The sequence below is a fragment of the Oncorhynchus kisutch genome, linkage group LG17, assembly GCF_002021735.2.
Source record: "Oncorhynchus kisutch isolate 150728-3 linkage group LG17, Okis_V2, whole genome shotgun sequence".
Classification (NCBI taxonomy): Eukaryota; Metazoa; Chordata; class Actinopteri; order Salmoniformes; family Salmonidae; genus Oncorhynchus; species Oncorhynchus kisutch.
In genome coordinates, this window is record NC_034190.2 from 43046406 (window position 1) to 43057437 (window position 11032).

Here is an 11032-nt window from a genome sequence, read left to right on the forward strand (position 1 = left end):
TTCCGTTTCCTTCTCTCTTCCATCCGCCGCTTCTTGCTCCTCCTCCTTCCTTGCGGCCTTCCCCTCTGGACCTGTACTCTGGTCATGAGGCTTGCTTCCTTCCCCTCCTCTTCTTCCCCCATCCCCCGCTCCTGCTCCCCCCCCAGCCGCAGACGCATATGACCTCTGACGAGCCGGGCACCCCCGCCACAGGTGTGCTGACGAGCCACACCCGTGGCACGCCTTAGGCTTGTCACAATCCTTCGCCTCGTGTTCCTCAGATCCACAAAATCTGCATTTTCTTGTGCTGCACGAGGCGAATATGTGGCCGTAGGCCATACAGCGCCTGCAAAATGGGGGCTGACGTGCATAAAACAACGTCCCCCTGTCAGCCCCTAGGGAGAACATAGCAGGAGGATGGAGGTAGCCACCATGTCCCTTTGGGTCCTCTCTGAGGAGGGCCTGGAAGCCTCTCCTCCCATTCCAAAACCCAAGGGAGTCTTTGAGGTGCCTTGCTGAGGAGACGTTATCCATGTATCTCCCCAGAAAGGCCCTCACCTCTTCATCCTTAACGTATGGGTTGTAAATGTTGACAGTTACAACCCTAAAGTTATTCTTCACCAGGCTTGTTATTTCATAGTGGCTCATCGGCCTCTCGCCTCCCACTGCTCTTGCCCTTCTCAGGATACCATCGTGTTTCTCCTCTGTATATAGTGCCACGTCGTATGCTCCCTCCAACGAGTTGCCTTGGAAACAAAACACGTCCTTCACCGTCAGCTTTAGAATCCCCATCAATATTATCCTTCCAAAAGTTTCCCCTCCTAAAGGCTCCAACTCCTTTTCCTTCCAAGCAAAACTAATCGTGTTGGCCAGCCCAATCCCAGGGACCGACCGTGTTGATGGATTTAGCACCATCTCCGCAAGGAGAATGGCGCTCGTTCTCTTCTCTTCCAAAACAATGAAAAAGAAAATCCAAAGTGACTGAGCCTATTTGGTGCAAACTAACACAGAGACAGGAACAATCACCCACGAAACACTCAAAGAATATGGCTGCCTAAATATGGTTCCCAATCAGAGACAACGAGAATCACCTGCCTCTGATTGAGAACCGCCTCAGGCAACCATAGACTTTGCTAGAACACCCCACTAAGCCACAATCCCAAAACCTACGAAAAACCCCAATACAAAAACACACCACAAAATAAACCCATGTTACACCCTGGCCTGACCAAATATATAAAGAAAACACAAAATACTAAGACCAGGGCGTGACACATGTTCTATATATAATTAAAGATCCACTGGTTCTTAATGCAACCGCTGTGTCAGATTTGAAAAAACTTTACGAAAAAAGCCTACCTTGCAATAATCTGAGACTGCGCTCAGACGTAAATATATTTCTCCGCCATGTTGGAGTCAACAGAAATATGAAATTACATCATAAATAATCCCTTACCTTTGATCTTTCATCAGAATGCAGTGCAAGGAGTCCAAGGAGTTCCACAATAAATCGTTGTTTGTTCCATAATGTCCAATACTAGTGTCCAATTAGCTGCATTTGCTTAGCACTTTCAGCTCACGTGCCCAAAAGCTGAAGCTGGTCCAGGAAAACTCGGACGAAAACTTCAAAAGGATATATTCCAGGTCGAATAAACTGGTCAAACTAAGTAGAGAATCAATCTTCAGGATGTTATTTTCATATATATCCAATAACGTTCCAACCGAGCATAAGTTTTCTTCTGCAGCCAAATGGAACGATGGTGACACCCACAGACAAATGCTCCACAGGGAAATGGCATTCTGTCGGGACAGTGACTATTTCCCCTCCCATTCGGTCAAAGTTCACACCAGAAGCTCCATTCCACATTCTACTGAATGAGGACATCTAGTGGAAGGCGTAGGAAGTGCTACCAGATCCATATCTTATTTGAAAGTGGATAGGCGATGACTTGAAATTAGACATGTATTCAGAATTTAACTTCCTATTTGGAAGATTGCCTGCCCTATAAGTTCTGTCATACTCACAGACATAATTTAAACAGTTTTAGAAACTTCAGAGTGATTTCTATCCAATAGTAATAATAATATGCATATATTAGAAATCTAGGACAGAGTTGGATGCAGTTCACTATGGGCATGCAATTCATCCAAAGTGAAAATACTGCCCCCTATCCCCAACAAGTTATTAACCTCTTACAGCTACCCCCCTCCTTTTTTCAATTTCCGCCTGAAGACATACCCAAATCTAACTGCTCAGGCTCAGAACCAAGGATATGCATATTCTTGATATAATTTGAAAGAAAAGTTTGTGTAAATGTGAATTTAATGTTGGAGAATATAACACAATAGATCTGGTTTAGATAATACAATGAAAAAACATTTTATTGTTGTGTCATCTTTAAAATGAACAAGACAAAACAAACAGTCAGATAGAGGATGGGGACAATTTCGGTGAAAAACATAAGAGGGCAACAGTACTTGTGCAAAGTTTCAGAATGATAAATTCCAAAATGAGTGTGCTACGTGACATTTATCATGAAGTCACCCAGGTGTCCCACACAAGTAGCCCAAATGTACCCAAGTGGCCAAATTGGTGAAGTTATACATTGAATGGAATAACTATATACAAAATACCAAAATGGTATTCTAACACACACCCCCCCCCAAAAAAAATTTATTTTTTGAAAAAACATTAAGAAAAAATATATACATTTACAAAATAACACTTTCAATATTTGGAAGACCCTCAGTCCTCTACAAAATATTGTGCTGCTGATGCCAGGTGCCATAGCAGTCTCTTTCTGTTGTAAAGCAGAGGGTCACCAAGCATGTGGTGCAGGTGATGTGGGACTTCATTTTGCAAAGAACACATCGACGCCTCCATGCTGTGCCCTTTTGGCCCTGAGGCACATCCATGCCTGCAGAAATACATTTGGGCAAATGAACACCACTTGTGGCAGGAGCTGGATGAACCAGCTTCAGTGGGGGATGGACACCTTGGCACTGGGGGCTCCCATTCGGAGTCAGTGTCACTGTGAAAGAAAATGTTCAGTTAGAATAGTTTCACATATGAGCCCTGTATCAACAGGTATAATAAACATATATATAGAGTACAGGGAACATAAGGTTCAATGTATTATTATAGACCTGCTAGATCTACAGTCTTTATTATATTACAACAGACCAGCTGTATCTACTGTCTCCATTTCACTTTGGCCATTGTTGTGGGCCTGCCCTCACCACAACAGCCTCAAATAGGCTATTTCAGGTGGGGGTGGGTTGGGGCGGCAGACACACGCATCACACATTTCATTACATTACATTACATTTTTATATATTGCTACTAAAATAAAATAAAAATCACAAATAATATTTTATTGATTTCAAACAACGGCATTAGCATGAGAAGAACTTACCAGTCCAAAAACAATGTCCCAAAAATATTCCTCCATTTGGGAATTGCTAAATGAATCATCCTCCAACAATCTGTGTGTACATCTAAATATATAGACTTAGATTTAGCTTTCCCTGACTTAGTCGCCATACTGATTGATATATAAACAGCTGAAAATGCGCTTTACCAAAACACCGCTGTGCGTAACATGCGTTGCTCCTTCCAGTATGAAACTTCAATGGCGCATGACCCTCTTTACACCGGAGTTTACTACATGGGTTGGTCTTCCAACACATAAACATTACATATTGCCGTTTACCTCAGCTCATTGGCTATCTACCCAGCTAGATTTCAAGACAATCAGTGGTCATTATGTTAAAATACAGTCAATCAACGAAACAGCGGTCATATCATTGGTGCACAATGATGTCATTACTTGTTGTCTTCAAATCGGTTTCTTTCAGTCAATACGTCCCGCGAAATGGTTGTGTTCCAAACAAACCAGTTGATTGCAATGAAACCAAACATGACTGGAAAAGTCACGTTTAGTGTGTGTATTTACATCTGATGTGTCATCGAAAATGGAATGAGACGGAATTCACGACACAAGCGGTTCACAAAATGTTTCGTGTTAGGCTATAAAAATGGATTTGATCAAACAAAAGACCATTCATTGTGTAACAATGAGCATTGGGATTGCAAACAGAGGAAGACAAAGGTAAATTTATTTTATTGCAGTTTGTGATTTTGTTACGCCTGTGCTGGTTGAAAGAGTTTTTTTTTATGGGGATATATCCTCAGATAATCGCATCGTATTCTTTCGCAGTAAATCCTTTTTTAAATCTGACAACGCAGTTGGATTAGCAAGATTCTAGGATTTCGAAACATGTGAGACACTTGTATTTTCATGAATGTTTAATATGACTATTTATGTAGCGATCACCGTATGTTGTCGAATTTCATCCCGCTAACGGGTTCGGTGCGCAGAGAGGTTAATGCAGGGATACATGGTTAAATAAGTAGCCTCCGACTTTCCCCAATGGTGAGCCACTTCACTAATGTTATATGATTATGAAACTAACCTTCAATATATGAGACTGAAGGACTGTTATTCAGGCTAAGGAATCAAAATATAGAAACTTAGCTTACCATCACGGTGTCAAACAATGGTGTTTGTGGGATTATGGACTTGAAACTTGTGATTTTAACTTCCATAATGAAGGTTTGAAAGTTAGTACACCCCGTCTTTTGAAAACAGGTGTTAGCATTCATGCTTACATGACAGCTTCCAGTTGGAAATTATATGCACTCACAACAACTCTCCCCTTCCCTTGTACAGTGATATGAGGGATCTGACTATGCTATAACTGAAGAACAATCTGCTATTGGAGAATCCCACCAAGAATGCATATTGCCTCATTTGACCATTTCTCAATGATTCGTACAAACAGTAATTCAAATATTTATAGAATCACATTTTCTGCCAAAACCTCGCCTCCGATTTGGAATGGTCAAATCATTACAATGGTAATCAAGTCGATTTAAATATTTACTATATAATAGAAAGTACTAAGCTGGATTTGCTGGATTCATTATCTCTAGATGTAATTTGATATCTAAATTATACTGAATTATAAATTAGTGTTCTGAGAGAAGTATCCTTTCGAATACACATTCTTGTAATAAAAAAACACAATTAAATCTCTGTTCATAAACTTGTATATTACATCAAGGAAATAGTGCTGTGGTGACCAGTCAAATACAAGCTTGTTCCTTGATCATGTGAAACATTCCCCATGCCCAGAAAACACTAGTCACCAGTGAAAGTCTACACACCCCTTGCACAGACTTCACGTTTTGCTGCCTTAAAATGAAATCTAAAATGTTTCAGGATCAAAAAGACATGAAAAGAGCAAAGCCCAGGTAAAAAGTTAGAGGAAAACCTGGTTCAGTCTTCTGAAAACCTAACAGTCAGAGGGACAATTTCACAAGGTTTAATGCCAATGACACACCAGAACGGAGTGTTCCTGAGTAGTCCAGTCTCAGTCCTGATTTTAAATTAGCTTGAAAATCAGACAAAGTTTGAATATTGCTGTCCAATGATTCCCAACAAAATGTAATGAGCAATTTTGACAAAAACAATGGATAAATGTTGCCATAAGAGTTTGGCAAGGCTGGTGGAATATTATTCAAAATGATTTACAGCTGTAATGGCTGCCAAAGGTGCTTCCATCAAGTATTAACTCTGGTGTGTGAAGACATTCTCTTAGTATATTTTTTTTCTGTCTACCTGTTTCAAAGTAGAACCTTTTCGGGAACACAATGGGGACAGCCGAATAACCTTATTGGAGCCTTTATTCTTACACGGACCCAAACCGGCTGTGAGCGTGCGCCATCGTGCATTCATTTATTTTGTCCCCACACCAAACACGATCACGACACGCAGGTTAAAATATCAAAAACTCTGAACCAATTATATTAATTTGGGGACAGGTCAAAAAGCATTAAACATTTAAGGCAATTTAGCTAGTTAGCTTGCACTTCCTAGCTAATTTGTCCTATTTAGCTATCTTGCTGTTGCTAGCTAATTTGTCATGGGATATAAAACATTGAGTTGTTATTTTGCCCGAAATGCACAAGGTCCTCTACTCATAAAACAGTCAACTGAATCATTTCTAGTCATCTCTTCCTTCCAGGCTTTTTCTTCTCTTCCCTTTCTGCTCTGCGATTGGCAACTTTCATAAATTAGGTGCATTACCGCCACTGACCTCATTCGTCTTTCAGTCACCCACATGGGTATAACCAATGAGGATATGGCACGTGGGTACCTTTCTATAAACCAATGAGGAGATGGGAGAGGCAGGACTTGCAGTGCGATCTGCATCAGAAATAGAACTGATTTCTATTTTAGCCCTTGGCAACACAGATGCTCGTTGGCACGCACGAGCAGTGTGGGTGCAATAATTGAATAACAGATTTCTACATTTATTTTGCAACGCGATATGAGCGGTGTGGTTAGCCTGTACACGATCAAAACATCTTTGCTCATTAGGAAAATGTTCTATAATTTTCTTTCACTTTAAAAATGTGGAGGAGATTGTGGAGATCTGTAGGCAGAAAAACATTCTAATTGAATCCCTTTTAAAATTAAATTTTAAAACAGGAAAATGTGAAGATTGTGCAAGGGGTGTATAGACTTCCACTATGCACTGTATGTCCTGCCATGACATCACAAGGAAGCCATATTTTTGTGTACATAATCAACTATTTTCTATAACCTGTCCCTAATGTAATCCCCATTGCAGAACCTGGAATGAATTATCTGGAGAAGTACAATAGAGATAATACATCAGTTCTTGATGCTTTCATGTCAACATTTTATTGTTTGGTTTTTACAGAATAATTTCTAAATGTAATTGTTCAGTAAGAATAGAATTAAAGTTATCAAACATTTATGGAAGATTGATTCTCTATCAGAGGTGATTAATCTGGGTAGTTGAATTGTCTTGTGGATGAAAGAATATTCCAAGGTGTTCAAAGGCCGCCACTGTAAGGGGTAGTATAAAGAGCCTACAACTGAGGTAGCGTTAACCATAATTAAGTATTCGTTTTCACAACTTTAATGTTATCCTGCAGGTTGGGAAGTCCGGTGCATTCCAGCCATCCATGTATTCCTGCATAGTCCGGTTGAGACTAGGGCCCGGGATGTCTCCTGAAGGATTCAGTCTTCCACAAGCTCCACACACCTTGTCAGCCATGTGGGCACTCACTGTCACTATGATCTCCTGAGAGAGGCTGTATGACACCAGAAGGCCGGACATCCTCTCAATCATCACGGTCTTGTCAGAGACCTTCACTGAGACCTCATTATTCAGCAGGTATGGTAGAGTCACCTTCTTACCGTTTAACTGTGAACATTGAAAATGAAAGTAACACTGATGGAACAGTATACCATCTGACAATCCTAGATACTGAAGGGAATTGGTGTCATCCTTAAATATTGCATAGTCTAAACTAATAAATACAGTTGTCATGACGTTGGCCTGGGGGTAGGTTTATGACAGTCATCCCCTCTTATTCCTCTCTACCCTACTGATGTTACATTTACAAACCCCTTGGTTAACAGAGATTCTAGGAACATCAGAAGGTGGGGGGAAATTAACTATATTCTGGTAATCCGACCAATTGAACATATGTGGTGGTACTTAATGAGTAATGATGTCAGTTCGGTTGTCATCTGAGACATTCTCATCAATGATAAGATGACAAACTCTACAGTGGAAAGTCTACACAGAGTTATTGGATTCACATGGAATTGTTGTTCAATTTAAATGTTTGAATATGGAATTATTTGTGATGGGATGAAACGTGATTTTAGCTTCTAAAATGTGTTTGAGTATATCTTTTCATGTGACAACACTGAAGAAATGACACTTTCCTACAATGTAAAATAGTGAGTGTACAGCTTGTCTAACAGTGTACATTTGCTGTCCCCTCAAAATAACACACAGCCATTAATGTCTAAACCGTTGGCAACAAAAGTGAGTACACCCCTAGGCGAAAATGTCAAAATTGGGCCTAATCAGCCATTTTCCCTCCCCGGTGTCATGTGACTCGTTAGTGTTACAAAGTCTCAGGTGTGAATGGGGAGCAGGTGTGTTAAATTTGATGTCATCGCTCTCACACTCCCTCATACTGACTGGTCACTGGAAGTTCAACATGGCACCTCATGGCAAAGAACTCTGAGGATCTGATAAAAAAGAATTGTTGCTCTGCATAAAGATGGCCTGGGCTATAAGAAGATTGCCAAGACCCTGAAACTGAGCTGCAGCACAGTGGCCGACCATACAGCGGTTTAACTGGACGGGTTCCACTCGGAACAGGCCTCGCCATGGTCGACCAAAGAGGTTGAGTGCACGTGCTCAGCTTCATATACAGAGGTTGTCTTTTGGAAATAGACGTATGAGTGCTGCCAGCATTGCTGCAGAGGTTGAAGGGGTGGGGGGTCAGCCTGTCAGTGCTCAGACCATACGCCGTACACTGCATCAAATTGGTCTGCATGGCTGTCATCCCAGAAGGAAGCCTCTTCTAAAGATGATGCACAAGAAAGCCTGCAAACAGTTTGCTGAAGACAAGCAGACTAAGGACATGGATTACTGGAACCACGTCCTGTGGTCTGATGAGACCAAGATAAACTTATTTGGTTCAGATGGTGTCAAGCATGTGTCGCGGCAACCAGGTGAGGAGTACAAAGACAAGTGTGTCTTACAGTTAAGCATGGGGGTGGGAGTGTCATGGTCTAGGGCTGCATGAGTGCTGCCGGCACTGGGGAGCTACAGTTCATTGAGGGAACCATGAATGCCAACATGTACTGTGACATACTGAAGCAGAGCATGATCCCCTCCCTTCAGAGACTGGGCCGCAGGGCAGTATTCCAACATGATAACGACCCCAAACACACCCACTGCCTTGCTAAAGAAGCTGAGGGTAAAGGTGATGGACTGGCCAAGCACGTCTCCAGACCTAAACCCTATTGAGCATCTGTGGGGCATCCTCAAACGGAAGGAGTGCAATGTCTCTAACATCCACCAGCTCTATGATGTCATCATGGAGGAGTGGAAGAGGACGCCAGTGGCAACCTGTGAAGCTCTGGTAACTCCATGCCCAAGAGGGTTAAGGCATTGCTGGAAAATGGTGGCCACACAAAATATTGACACTTTGGGCCCAATTTGGACATTTTCACCTAGGGGTGTACTCACTTTTGTTGCCAGCTGTTTAGATATTAATGGCTGTGTATTGAGTTATTTTGAGGGGACAGCAAATTTACACTGTTATACAAGCTGTACACACTACTTTACATTGTAGCAAAGTGTCATTTCTTCAGTGTTGTCACATGAAAAGATATACTAAAATATTTACAAAAATGTGAGGGATGTACTCACTTGTGATATACTGTATCCACATAATTTTCCTGCCTCATGATGCCATCTATATTGTGAAGGGCACCAGTCCCTCCTGCAGTAAAGCACCCCCACAACATGCTGCCACCCCCGTGCTTAATGGTTGGGATGGTGTTCTTCAGCTTGCAAGCATCCCCCTTTTTCCTCCAAACATAAAGATGGTCATTACGGCCAAACAGTTCTATTTGTTTCATCAGACCAGAGGCCATTTCTCCAAAAAGTACAATCTTTGTCCCCATGTGCAGTTGCAAACCGTAGTCTAGCTTTTTTATTGCGGTTTTGGAGCAGTGGCTTCTTCCTTGCTGAGCGGCCTTTCAGGTTGTGTCGATATAAGACTTGTTTTACTGTGGATATAGATACTTTTGTACTTGTTTCCTCCAGCATCTTCATAAGGTCATTTGCTGTTCTGGGATTGATTTGCACTTCTCGCACCAAGGTACATTCATCTCTAGGAGACAGAACGCGTCTCCTTTCTGAGCGGTATGACGGCTGCGTAGTCCCATGGTTTTTATACTTGCGTTGTACGAGATGCATGTGGGCCTCACACTTTAAATTCTGGTTAGAGCCAGTTTGCGCTGTTCTGTGAAGGGAGTTGTACAACGCTGTGTGCGATATCTCCAGTTTCTTGGCAATTTCTGTTATGAAATAGCCTTCATTTGCCATAGATTGGAAAGCTGCCGTGGTCATCTCCCTCTTCAAAGGGGGAGACTCTTAGACCCACACTACTACAGGCCTATATCTATTCTGCCCTGCCTTTCTAAAGTCTTTGAAAGCCAAGTTATTAAAGAAATGGGTGGGGCTGGCTTAAGAGGGTGTGAACAATGCTGAATTGGTGTAGACAAAGGAGAGCTCTCCAGCAGTAGTACCAAAACATTCAATGGCCATTTTCTCAAAATTGAGGTTACAAGTTTATCAACTTTCAAAACCGAATTACTTTCCCATTGTTCCTCAAATGCAGTGTATAATATACCATTTTGTAGCTCTTTCTCTGCTTTCATTCAAAGTTTTTAAAAAACAACACAATTTCCAATGTTGCTACATAAGACCGAATAAAGGTGGTCGGTCACATTTGGACTTGATATTTTACCAAGTAGGGCAATCTGTATACCACACTAACCTTGTCACAACACAAATGATTGTCTCAAACATATTAAGAAGGAAAGAAATTCCACAATTGAACTTTTAAAAAGGCACTGTTAATTGATATACATTCCAGGTGACTACCTCATGAAGCTGGTTGAGTGTGCAAAACTGTCAAGGCAAAGCGTCACTACTTTGAAGAATCAAAAATATATTTTGATGTTTTAAAAAAATTTTTGGTTACTACATGATTCCTTGTGTTGATTTCATTATTCTACAAAATAGTAAAAATAAAGAAACCCTTGAATGAGTAGGTGTCGACACTTTTGACTGGTACTGTATATATTTACAAAAAACATCTGGGGGATTGGAAATAAAGCTACAATCTGCAATATTAAAGCTGATCTACCACCTAAAAAAATATGTATCGTTTTCTAAAGTACCTAATCTGATTACAATATTTTTGCTTGTAATGTAACTTATTACATTCACCTTGAATAATCAGCAATATGGGTCAAGATGTTGCAATAAATCTTCAGTTAGTTTAGTTTAGCCTACTCTTTGTTAGTAACTTCAGGCGGTACTTAATTTTTTAAAAGGAAGATTACCCCTCTAAGAT